The sequence below is a fragment of the Pelmatolapia mariae genome, unplaced genomic scaffold (genome assembly GCF_036321145.2).
Source record: "Pelmatolapia mariae isolate MD_Pm_ZW unplaced genomic scaffold, Pm_UMD_F_2 NODE_ptg000366l+_length_59327_cov_1, whole genome shotgun sequence".
NCBI classification, from domain to species: Eukaryota; Metazoa; Chordata; class Actinopteri; order Cichliformes; family Cichlidae; genus Pelmatolapia; species Pelmatolapia mariae.
The window spans coordinates 19,977-33,194 of record NW_027052054.1 but is presented as its reverse complement, the minus strand read 5'-3'; the positions used below and the strand labels follow the sequence as shown (position 1 = coordinate 33,194).

General features: G+C 42.6%; 1 pseudogene; it reads right to left on the bottom strand.

Annotated features, from left to right (window-relative positions):
- Positions 1–6,112: 6,112 nt before the first annotated feature.
- On the bottom strand, positions 6,113–11,953 carry LOC134623052 (HAUS augmin-like complex subunit 8; annotated as a pseudogene).
- Between the last annotated feature and the right edge of the window lie 1,265 nt (positions 11,954–13,218).

Genomic DNA, 13,218 nt, shown 5'->3' with positions numbered 1-13,218 from the left:
GGGATAACAAGTGCACCAGAGATCTTTCAGCGAAAGATGTTGGAGACCTTAGAGGGGCTCGAAGGTGTGGAGGTCTTTATGGATGACATCCTGGTCTATGGGGCCACCATGGAACAACACGACACCCGACTTGAGAAGGTGCTGCAGCGCATTGAGTTAGCTGGATTGAAGCTCAACCGAGAGAAGTGCTCCTTCAGACAGAGCCAGCTTCGCTTCCTAGGGCACCTGATCGACTATTCTGGGGTCAGGCCAGACCCTGAGAAAGTGAACGCCATTCTTCAGCTGCCGTCACCAGAAAACGTGCAAGAGCTTAAACGGATCCTAGGAATGGTTAATTACAGTGGATTGCAAAAGTATTCGGCCCCCTTGAACTTTTCCACATTTTGTCACATTACAGCCACAAACATGAATCAATTTTATTGGAATTCCACGTGAAAGACCAATACAAAGTGGTGTACACGTGAGAAGTGGAACGAAAATCATACATGATTCCAAACATTTTTTTACAAATAAATAACTGCAAAGTGGGGTGTGCGTAATTATTCAGCCCCCTGAGTCAATACTTTGTAGAACCACCTTTTGCTGCAATTACAGCTGCCAGTATTTTAGGGTACGTCTCTACCAGCTTTGCACATCCAGAGACTGAAATCTTTGGCCATTCTTCTTTGCAAAACAGCTCCAGCTCAGTCAGATTAGATGGACAGCGTTTGAGAACAGCAGTTTTCAGATCTTGCCACAGATTCTCGATTGGATTTAGATCTGGACTTTGACTGGGCCATTCTAACACATAGATATGTTTTGTTTTAAACCATTCCATTGTTGCCCTGGATTTATGTTTAGGGTCGCTGTCCTGCTGGAAGGTGAACCTCCGCCCCAGTCTCAAGTCTTTTGCAGACTCCAAGAGGTTTTCTTCCAAGATTGCCCTGTATTTGGCTCCATCCATCTTCCCATCAACTCTGACCAGCTTCCCTGTCCCTGCTGAAGAGAAGCACCCCCAGAGCATGATGCTGCCACCACCATATTTGACAGTGGGGATGGTGTGTTCAGAGTGATGTGCAGTGTTAGTTTTCCGCCACACATAGCGTTTTGCATTTTGGCCAAAAAGTTCCATTTTGGTCTCATCTGACCAGAGCACCTTCTTCCACATGTTTGCTGTGTCCCCCACATGGCTTGTGGCAAACTGCAAATGGGACTTCTTATGGTTTTCTGTTAACAATGGCTTTCTTCTTGCCACTCTTCCATAAAGGCCAACTTTGTGCAGTGCACGACTAATAGTTGTCCTATGGACAGATTCCCCCACCTGAGCTGTAGATCTCTGCAGCTCGTCCAGAGTCACCATGGGCCTCTTGGCTGCATTTCTGATCAGCGCTCTCCTTGTTCGGCCTGTGAGTTTAGGTGGACGGCCTTGTCTTGGTAGGTTTACAGTTGTGCCATACTCCTTCCATTTCTGAATGATGGCTTGAACAGTGCTCCGTGGGATGTTTAAGGCTTGGGAAATCTTTTTGTAGCCTAAGCCTGCTTTAAATTTCTCAATAACTTTATCCCTGACCTGTCTGGTGTGTTCTTTGGACTTCATGGTGTTGTTGCTCCCAATATTCTCTTACACAACCTCTGAGGCCGTCACAGAGCAGCTGTATTTGTACTGACATTAGATTACACACAGGTGCACTCTATTTAGTCATTAGCACTCATCAGGCAATGTCTATGGGCAACTGACTGCACTCAGACCAAAGGGGGCTGAATAATTACACACACCCCACTTTTCAGTTATTTATTTGTAAAAAATGTTTGGAATCATGTATGATTTTCGTTCCACTTCTCACGTGTACACCACTTTGTATTGGTCTTTCACGTGGAATTCCAATAAAATTGATTCATGTTTGTGGCTGTAAGTGACAAAATGTGGAAAAGTTCAAGAGGGCCGAATACTTTTGCAAGCCACTGTACCTGGGCAGATATATTCTTGCTCTTGCCACAGTATGCCAGCCATTGTACGAGTTGCTTAAAAGCAAAAACAGTTGGACCTGGGGCCACCCACAGCAGGCAGCCTTCAAGAACATTAAGAGAGCGCTTACATCAGCACCTGTTCTTGCCTTCTATGACGTCAACAGACTCACAGCCGTATCTGCCGACGCCAGTAGCTACGGGTTTTGGGCTGTGCTGCTTCAGCTTCATGGCGCAGAGTGGAAACCTGTTGCTTACTGCTCTAGACGCCTCACGGAGGCTGAAACACGCTATGCACAAATCGAAAAGGAGTGTTTGGCGAGTGTTTGGGCCTGCGAGAAGTTTGATAAGTATCTATGTGGCTTAGATCGCTTCAGGCTTGAGACCGACCATAGACCTTTGGTGCCCCTGGTCAACAGCCGGGACCTTGACAATGTTCCATTGAGGTGTCAACGCCTCCTGATGTGGCTCATGAGGTACAAGCCGGAGGCCGTCTATGTCCCTGGCAAAACGCTTGTCATCGCCGATACGTTGTCACGGAGTCCACGGACTCGGGCTGAAGATGACACTAGCACTCACAGTGAAGTGGACTGCTACATAGCCACTGTGTTACAGGGCATTCCAGCGTCCCCAAGCCGAATGAAAAGCATAAAAGCAGACACTGCAACGGATGTTGAACTACAGACTGTCATCACGTACATACGCAGGGGTTGGCCTGCACATGGAGCTAGTGTGCCACTGAACATTAAAGCGTACATGAAAGTGAAAAACGAGCTATCAGAGGCTGACGGCCTGGTCATACGAGCTGCAGGATTGTCATTCCAAAGCCACAAAGAACAGCCATTCTACACAAACTACATGCAGGGCACCAAGGCCTCACCAAGTGCAGGGATAGGGCCTAATTCATCTGTGTTGGTGGCCGGGCCTCTCGCTGAGCTAAAGAATGCAGTGCTGCAGTGCCACACCTGTCTGGCACAGAGGCCAACACAGACAAGGGAACCCGCTCATCCCCACACCTTTGCCGGATCGTCCATGGCAAAGGATAGCCCTGGATCTCTGTGAACACAACCGGAATAATTACCTTGTTGTGTCGGACTACTACTCACGTTTTCTGGAAATACTGCACCTACCATCCACGACCAGTGCCAGGTTGTTCAGAAACTGAAGTCGACCTTTGCTAGGTTTGGGATCCCTGACGAGGTGGTGAGTGACAATGGCCCTCAGTTCTCCAGCTCTGAGTTCCAGGCCTTCGCGAGAGAGATGGATTTCGCCCACATAACGTCTAGTCCCCACCACCCACAGGGAAATGGTCACGGGGAGAGGGCAGTACAGACTGCAAAGAAAATCCTCCGGCACAATGACCCACTGATAGCACTAATGTGCTATAGGTCTACTCCCTGTACCACTACAGGCTTCAGCCCAGAGAACTCATTATGGGAGGAAGATCAGAGACAACCCTGCCTACCTTGGAGAAAATCTTCAACCTAACTGGCCCAACAAAAGAGAGGTTAAACGAAGGGATGCTGGTCAGAAGGCCAAGCAGGCGTTCTACTACGACCACCGCCATGGTACTAAGCCCCTACCTCCACTCCATCCGGGGATGCTGTCCTTACTAAGCTGGACCAGGAGAAGGCTTGGGCAACACCTGCCATTGTCTCCAAGGAGAGCGTCACTCCGAGGTCCTATCTCGTCGCCACACCCCAAGGTGCGGTGCTGCGACGGAATCGCCGCCATCTCCGCCTCGAACCATCTCCACGGGCTACGCCACAACCCCTTCCACCACCCACTGTGGACACTGAGGAGCTGCCATCTCAGTGCGCTGATGTCTCCACTCCAGAGACCCCACCTTTGGCCCCTAGTCTGGCCCCAACACTTGCACCCACTCACGCCGACGTACCGGATCAGGTACGCACGAGGTGCGGCCGGATACGCAAGCCAGTCAAGAGGCTGGATCTGTAGACACTGGGGTAATGGGAGGGAAGGAAGGACTGGGGAGTGGGAATGTTGTATTGTTGCTGTTTTGCACTTATGTTTTGAGCTGCAACCAATGCTGCTGTTACCTGGTTGAGTTAATTACCTTAAAGGTTTAACATGTTTAATAAGTGCTGTTTTGTGGACACTGCCCTTCAGGCCGACAGTAAGCCAATTGTGCCCGGTCCTTAAGAGAACCGCCCAGAGGCTATTATAGTGTCACATGTTATCATTGTGTCGTTGCTGTTCTATTTGGGGTTTGTTATTGGAAATAACATGAAAAGGGGGGGGAGATGTCATATACTGGGTTGCCTGTGTTGAGCGGGTGGGCGTTGCAGCTTTACGCCACCATGACATGCTTTGCGGCAGGGCTGTCTATGTGCAGTTCTACTCTTAGCTGCCGCACCCGTTGTTGTGCTGTTATAACCCATGCTGGATATACGTTTAATAAAGCAGCATCATAAGAAAGCTACGGAGTGGTCATTCTACACTGCGGTTTCCTCTTTCTGGCGCAAAGTGGGCGATAAACAAACAAGAGAGAAAAGCCGGTCAGCTGATCATTGATCAGTTTCATGATTGAAGTAGCAACAGGAGAGAGAGGGGAGAGAATGAGAGGAGAAGAGGCAGCTGTGCAGCGTAACGACAGAATAACTCCACCTTTGTGTCTTTTTCCATTCTAGCTGAAGTACGGGACAAACTGCGTCCCTTCTCAGCTCAACACGAAATGCGTAATAATTTCTCTGAATACGGGACGATTCCGTCTTTTTACGGATGGTTGGCAACTCTACTAACTAACCTTATGAATAAAATAAAGTTCAGTATCGGTAACATCATAGCACCCACCCAGCTGTATAGAAACTCATGCTAGCTAGTACGCAGTACAAGTTATTGTAACTGACTGTAAAAAGTCAGCACAACAAAAATAAACTACACCTAAACTTGGTTTATATCTGACACAGATAGACTGCAGGTCATAACTTCTTACCTGAAGTTCAGTTCACCTGACACTCGGACGGGCGGCCGCCTCGGGTCTCTCCTCCTCCTGCCTCCCCTCTCCCTCACCCACCTGCTGGCCTCCACCACTTGTTAATTTTACTGAATCTGTGGAAGCTCCGCCATAGCCACCACCAAACAACTGAGTTATTTTTACACACTGGCCAGCATCTGGCCAATCCACCACCTTTCAATATTTATACCGTTACAAAAAAAAAAAAAAAAATCATCGGGCCACCGAGCAAATGCCCGGTATGCCCGATGGCCAGTCCAGCTATGGTTGTGCCATCAGTTAACCCTTCGCGTGCCAACTGTGGCACGCGTGCCTAGGGTTGCCGACCCCTGGTGTAAAGGATAAATCATTGATCTGCCACAGGTGTTACTGCAGCACAGCGCTGACCATCATGCTAATGTCTAACTTGGACAGCTAGCTAGCGGTCTGGACGGTTGGCTACCAAACAAAAACATCGTTATTTCCACCCAAACATCTGTTTTTTGGAGCAAAAAACACAACTGAGATTTGGTTTATAATACAATTTTAATAAATGCTCACTTTATGTGAAATAAATGTTTTACTCACATGCGATGGCTTCTCCTGCGATTCATTGGCTCTCGGTAAAAGGTCGTCTTTCCACAAACTACGAATAGAAATTACCCATTGTTGTCTTGATTAACGTCACATCCGGGTGAGGATGGACTTAAGATCGAATTTTTAACGACTTTAAAACATAGTTTCTGATGTTTAGTTTAATTGCAATATAAAACAAGCACACATAAGGGGTAGAACCAAAATTCAAATGTGTTGTTTGACTCCTAAATCAAATGAATAATTTTGCCAATTTCTTTCTGATATCACAAGTTTTTGATTTAGTGACAAGGTATGTTAGAGTTATTTGATCAAAGTTTCAAGTTCCCCTGTATTCAGCAACCTTGGCTCGGATATTATGGATTCTTAGTGGAATGCGATTTTTTATAATCTGCAAAATCTAAATTCTTTCTTCTTTTATTTATTGGTCACATCTATAAAGAAGCAATTAGTCCACATTTGCAACATTACAACACAACCACAAAGAAAATCACAAATGTACACCTACACAGTACACACAAAAACAGACAAAACCTGTGAATATATAGAAATCATAAAACATGTGGAGTATCATATCCAAAGTGCTTGTTCTGTGTATCCCATGCTGAATGCTATTCTTCAATGTTTGGGGCAGTAGAGCTCTCTGGATCTTGAACTGCCCAGCTGCTCCTCCTCTGTGCTCTGCTGCACATAGATTCTTTGACGACAGACCAGTGATGACAGTTCCAGCTGCTCCTTAAAGGCCCTGGAGGGAAAAAAAAGAAATAAAAAGAAGAAAAAAAAAGTGATTGTTTTTAAAAGGTTTTGATAAAGCTGCCATACCCACACTGTTACACAACCTGTGAAGGAGCAAAAAGGGACAAAACAATCATAACCTAACACAGCAAAACACAACATTCTTTATACATGTGCTCACCCGGACAGCTGCTGACTGATGTCCTTTGATGTTACTTTTATGTCTCAAAGGCACTCCAGAGATGTGCTGTTGTCCTTATAATCACCCTCTGTGCACTCCAACAGCAATTTCTCACTCTCCTTTAAGGATGCCACAGCTTTATCTGAAAAGGGTCCATTTAAATTTTTATTTATTTATTTTTTTAAAAAGGTTAATCAGAAAACGCAATATAATTTTCTCCAAGCTACATACCACATATGGCTTTTGTTGTAACAAAAGCCCACAGTGGTTATACAGTTTTAAATGGCTCATGTCAATGCCTCAAAAATATATTTCTAAATATAAAATTAGACCTAAAACAAGGGTCTTACCATAGCCTTACAGTATACCACTATCCTGTAAAATCCAAGAAAACAGAGCCCAAGCAAAACTTGATTCATGGAAGAATTTTATTTTATTTATTTTTAAATGCAGTTCTTTAAGTCTTTTTTTATTTTTCCAGTCAGAGCACCTCCTGCTGGGTACTTTGTTATTAAACCACAGCTAAATCACCCCGAGTATATTTTTAAGTGTGTGTGTGTGTGTTTATTGACCAATAACCTCATACCAATAAATACTGTAGTTTACCAAATAATGCTGATTATGTTACATTATAAGACTTTCATTATAAAAATTATTTTATCTGTGCTACTGTCAACAGTTTGACATAGAAAGGATTTCTCCATGTAGCTTTTAAATTTCACCAACATAAGTAGTAGATCAAAACATTTATATGGAGGCTTAATATAGTCTGCATCAGTGCAGTTGTGCTGTTTTTTGGTTTGTTTTTTTTTTTTTTTTTAAATCGTACTTATGAGTTTAACGTAAAAAAAATTACCTAGAAATTCACGTCTATCTCCATCAATGTAGAAATTCTTAACAGGCAGCTCATGTCGGGTAGTGTCAACAGCTGTAGCAAAAGACTTGTAGTCCTTTGTAAACTGACCAACAGCCTCCTGCCACAGGAGTCTGTGTAGCAATCTGAGGGACAATAATTATAAAACATGAATCAATTATACACTTTGTGTGTCCACTATTTTTGATTTAAAAAACATGTTTTGACCAGACATTAATAGAATCCAGCATCATTCAAAAGAGTGTACAAAAGAACCAAAGTTTGCTACCTAAGTGTATTTTTGCATTAGTTAACCCAAAATTCAAATGGACATTAAATATACTAGTGCGTCACCAAAAACTAGAATCATTAAAAAAAAAAAAAAAAAAAAAAACCCCACACACAAAACAATTGTAATTTAATTCAAAAAAGTAAAGGTTTAATATAGTTTATATTCAGTATGTTTAAAGTGAAATATTTCAAGCCTTTTTTGTTTTAATTTTGATAATTTTGGCTTACAGCTGCCACATGAGGAAAACTGATGACAGTTGTCCAGTGCTATGTCCCAATTTAGGGGCTGCATCCTTTGGAGGCCGCATTTGAAGGCCAATTACCTCACAGCCAGGTGATGAAGGCTGTCCCAACTCGAAGGCTGCTCCAAATGCAGCTGAAAAATGAGTCCTTCATTTCCCCGGATTTGAAGGATGGGTCGGGTGTATCCTTTGTGGCCCAACCTAACCCAGAATTCATAGAACGGCCCAGCTAATTCCAGTTTCCAACAATGACGGCAACTACTTGGTTGTAAGATTTTTCTTCTTACCCTTTTCAAATACTTAATTATTATTTATAATATTTTTATAATAATATAAAATACTTTTCAAGAGCAGCAATGGCAGGAGAGAATGGCTAAAGAGTTTGAAATATTACTCCTTTAGATAAGCCAGGAGCAGACAGCTGCGTTTATTAAAGTCCTCTGAGACAGTGATGCAAATCTGAAGGCTAGACCGTCCCATTTCACAGCCTCACTTCTCGGTCTTTGAAGGACCTGGCCCACGTAGACCGCAAAGGCTGGATCCTCCAAAGGATGCAGCCCCTGAACTGGGACACAGCTCAGGTGACAATGATCGACACCCTCTACGAGGACAGCAAAGGCTGAATGCTCACAGAGTGCTGTACTAAAGCATATTAATAGGAAGTCAGCAAATAGGACCTCTCCAAAAGTTGATTCTGTTCATCTGGATGTAGCGTTTTGTGGGAGAAATGTTTTGTCACTCATCCAAGTGACTTCTTCAGTCTCAGCTGACTGCAGGTTTCCCCAATCTTTCCTATTTGTTATCTTATAAACAAATAGGAAAAAAAATGTGGTAGGAAAAGCTGCACAGCCCTAAGAGGATTGTCAAGAAAAGTTGATTCAAGGACATGCAAGAGATTCACAAGGAGTGAATGAAGGCCAGTGTCACAGAATCCAGGTCCAGATCACTGTATTTTTCATGTCCAAAATCAACACGGACAACTACCAGCAGATTTTAGAGAACCATGCTTCATCTGCTTACAAGTGTTGTAAGCAGTGCCACAACAGAACACACAACAGTATTAATTAAAACACATGTTAAAAAAGGAAAACACTATTTTTCCAGACCTGCAAATCCAGCAGTTCATTCGCCAGCCGTTTCTTTTCTGCGAGGAGGTACTGACGTTTCTTCTCCTTGACCTCATCATGCAATGACTGCTCTTCCTCCATTGCTTGCAGAATCTTTGTTTCTGCCTCAGCCTTGAGTTTTGCTGTATTGCTCTCCATCTTAAGTAAAAAATTGTAAGCATAATATCTCTCAATGTAGAATTCACCAAAATAATAAAATAGATGACTATGTTTTTACTTAATATCTTATTGTACACTAACTGAACTATTATCTGATCTATCACATCAACTAACCTTAGCTGTGAGGTAGGCCAGAAGAAATGTTTCCATCTCAACCATCATCTTTTCATTCTTTGGATTTCTTTCAGGTTCTACTGCATTTTCAATGACTGTTCGATCTTGGGAGATAGAACAAAAAGTTACAGGACAGTCCAAACCATAAAAAATTTTCAGCATTTTTATTCAGTTTACCTTTGATAACCGAAATATTTAAATCTGGTCGAAAGCGGGGATTATCTAAGAATGTGGACTGCAGAACACTTTTCCCAAGACGTGATGCTTTATTTTCACATGACATCATTGCTAAAAAGGAAGAAAAATGAGAATGCGAATGTGTGATTTACAGTTATCATTTAGACCATAGACGCTTAGACACAGACGCTGTGTTTTTTGCACTACTAAAGATATTAACTGAAAACAGTTCAAGTAGAATCAATCTAAATAGTTGACTGTATCCATTTGTCAGTAGATAATATTTTTTCAGAAAACATAATTTCCATTGTCACTTTTTTTTTTTTTTTAAATATATACAAGCAGAGCACATCCATATCCAGGAACAGTGGATTCGGAAAGCCGCTGAACTGAAAAGAGGCACAAAACTACATTCAAAGTCAAGTCTCAAACTGATGGAATGTAGTTGGAAAGTTTTATCTTAGAAGAGCAAAAGTCAAAGTGAGGGATTTTCTCACTTCTCTCTTTTTAAATTTTTTTTATTTTTATGTGCATCCAATTTCTCTCCAGAAGGCTAGATCGCATGCTGTATTGTAAACTTCATGATACAAGATCTTTTGCAGTCCAAAATCAAAAACTGCCAGTAGGTATAATATTTCAAGTGGTTGTGACTTGGTTGTTTGGCAGCCTATTTGTAAATCTATTATCATAATGCATGATTTTATTGGCATGTTGGCTAAGGTGGACCTAATTACTGAGCTCTAAAGTGAACTGGATACCTCTGATCTGCATCAAAGTCTTGACAGATGAAAATAAAAGCTTTTTATAAAGCTGATAATATGATTACAGCGCACAACACTTACCATACATGTCTGAATCAGCACCCACAGTCACAACTATGGCCACAGGGATTACTTACATGTTGCATATGGGGCCATTGAGCGTCTTGTCGGAGTACCCGCCTTTGGTTTGACACTTGTGGGTTTTGGTGAAGATGGTCGTGGCACAGTGATCGACTCATTGGTCAGTGAGTTACTCTGTTAATGTTTACAGAGATGCAATCAGTATGAAAAACGTGACAGCAAAATTCAAGATGAAATTAAGACGTGTGCTAAATATATATGTGAGAGGCTGAACACACTATCTCAACATCTTAGCTTAGCTTTGAAAGCTATGTAAAACGATGAAGAACGATGTATCTAATGAACAAGTTTAGCACATATTTTACAGAAAAACAGAAATAAAAATAGCATTACCTTTGAAAGAGATGTCTTCTCAGCAGACTGAAGATATCGAGACTTAACAACAGTCCCACTTGCTAAAGATTAATGAGGACATTTATGGATATTATTTAAGAAAAAAAACCCCAAAAAAAACATTTAGACCAGGGGTGCCCAATCCCAGTCCTCGAGAGCTACTGTCCTGCAGCTTTTAGATGCATCCCTACTCCAACACAGCTGAATCAAATGGTTTGATTGCCTCTTCAGCATGCCATCAAGTTTGGCAAATGCCTGATAACAAGCCATTCATTTGATTCAGGTGTCTCGGAACAAGGATCCATCTAAAAGCTGCAGGACGGTAGCTCTCGAGGACTGGGATTGGGCACCCCTGATTTAGACTGAATGTTGCTGTAACACAGGGGTGGGAAAACTCCAGGCCCCAACTGACGGTGTCCTGCAGGTTTTAGACGAGTCTTGATCCAACACAGCTGATTTAAATGGCTAAATTACATCCTCAACATGTCATGAAGTTGTCCAGAGGCCTGGCAATGAACTAATCATGTGATTCAGGTGTGTTGACCAAGGGTGCTATCTAAAACCTGCAGGACACCAGCCCTTGAGGCCTGGAGTTCCCCACCCCTGCTGTAACACATCTGTGCAACCCTCACATCACTAAAGTCCTCTATAAAGGAAAAATAGTTCAGCAAGTTCTAGAAAAATTGTGTCATGATTATTTTATTTATACCTAACAGCTATCATGCAAATTTAGTTCCATTATTAGATCTTTTGTGGAAAATCACACAGACAGTGGTCAGCTCAAATACCTTGTGGAAGACCCTTTGAGGAGTTTTTAGGACTATAAATTAATGTGATGTCTGACACTGACTGCTGTAGGTAAAATTAACAATCTGTTAAGCCCATAGTAGTATCGGATACTTACATTTAACAGTTTTCTTCACAGATCCGACGTTGTTGGCTTTATTAGCAGGGTTACTGCTTTTTGAACTGAGAAGAAATAAAGGATACAGAAATGAGGACGAAAATGGAACAAACAGAAAGTATGCGCTATGTTAGCCGAGCTATCCTCAGCTTTCTTTACACAAAAAAATTCTTGTAAATGTATTTCTACTTATAAACTATTTTCTAAATATACGTCTAGGCCTGTCGCTAAAGAAAAGAATATAGTGCGTCAAAGAGAAACTGCTGAGCTTCAGTGTGTTTTCTGCACATTAAAATAAGCTACAATTTAAAACAAATCAAACACAGGAGAACGTTACAACAGCAGTGTAAAAGAAAAGGGAAAATATAGAAACTACCTTTTAGAGTCGGTGGGGATGCTTTTAAAACTACTTGGAACTGTTGACGCTCTTCTCGACGCCATAATATTTTGAAGAAAACCGCCTGTACGCTGACTCTGTAGTAGTGATGTTCGATTCGTGAACGAATCATTCAATACTCGAGAATCACTTTACTGACTCGTGAATCATGATTCACAAGCGCAACTGACTCACTGACTCATCCCTGTTGCTGTTAGCAAACTAATTCCATTAGTAGAAATATATCTAGCTTATAATTAAAATTGAGGGGAAAAAAACAACAGCCAGTTTATTAACAAAAACATTCCTGCTCTGAACTGGAAGAAAAAACCCTGAGTAGAAGCTCACATCAAGACAATAGCTCCTCGGTTCACAGTAGCATCATTCAGCTAGCATGCTAACGGCACATTTGAGGTACTCACCCCCTCCCTTGCTGTGCTGAATCATAGCATAAGCGAATCACTCAGGACTCACTAACCCCCTTCCTCCTGGCTCACAGCTCAAACAAGTTGAACGAATCACTGAATCACTCACCTCCTCCCTTGCTGTGCTGAATCATAGCGTAAGGTAGGGTTGCCAACCGTCCCTTAAAAAATGGAATCGTCCCGTATTTAGAAACAAAAGTACACGTCCCGTATTGAGCTAATAAGGGCCCCTCTCCTGCTTTGTGACCAATGAGCTGACAGCACACTTATGACAATTCGAGTATGACAATTCAGATTACCGCTTATCTCATTGGTCGAGGAAAGGTCGCTTACGGAGAAAATACCAGAAGACAACAGATGACCACAACAAGAAGCATGGCAGGGAAACAGGGAAACAAACACCGACACTGCAGTGCAGTGTCAGTACACCTAAAGCTGGGTATACACTGTGCGATTTTCAAACTGCACGATTGACTCGCAGGGGTTATAAGTTGGTAGGTCACGATGCAGGGTCTCACACTATACCGCCCGATGCTCTGATGCGACCTGAGTGCTCACACTGTGCCTCCATAAAATGAAGGTTATAACAGAAAATCTGTCGTTCGCTCTCCCTCTCGGTCTCTCACTCACACAGACGCGCACACCATCACCATCAACTTTGCTATATTGCTAATGAAAAACATTGATCAGGCAGCTGTGATTGAGCAGCAGTGTAAATCCAGCTATTTCACGGTTGTTGTGGTCCTGATAATTTTGTGAGGCCACATTGAAAAGGCTCAGATGAGCTTTCCAAAGTTCTACAAGTTGCGCCTCCATCGCTTGTGTCCAGATCACACGCTGCACTGACGTTCTGCTCCGTCTTTTTCACCAAAGTTTACGTGTTTGCGCGTGAGCAGTGTGTGCGG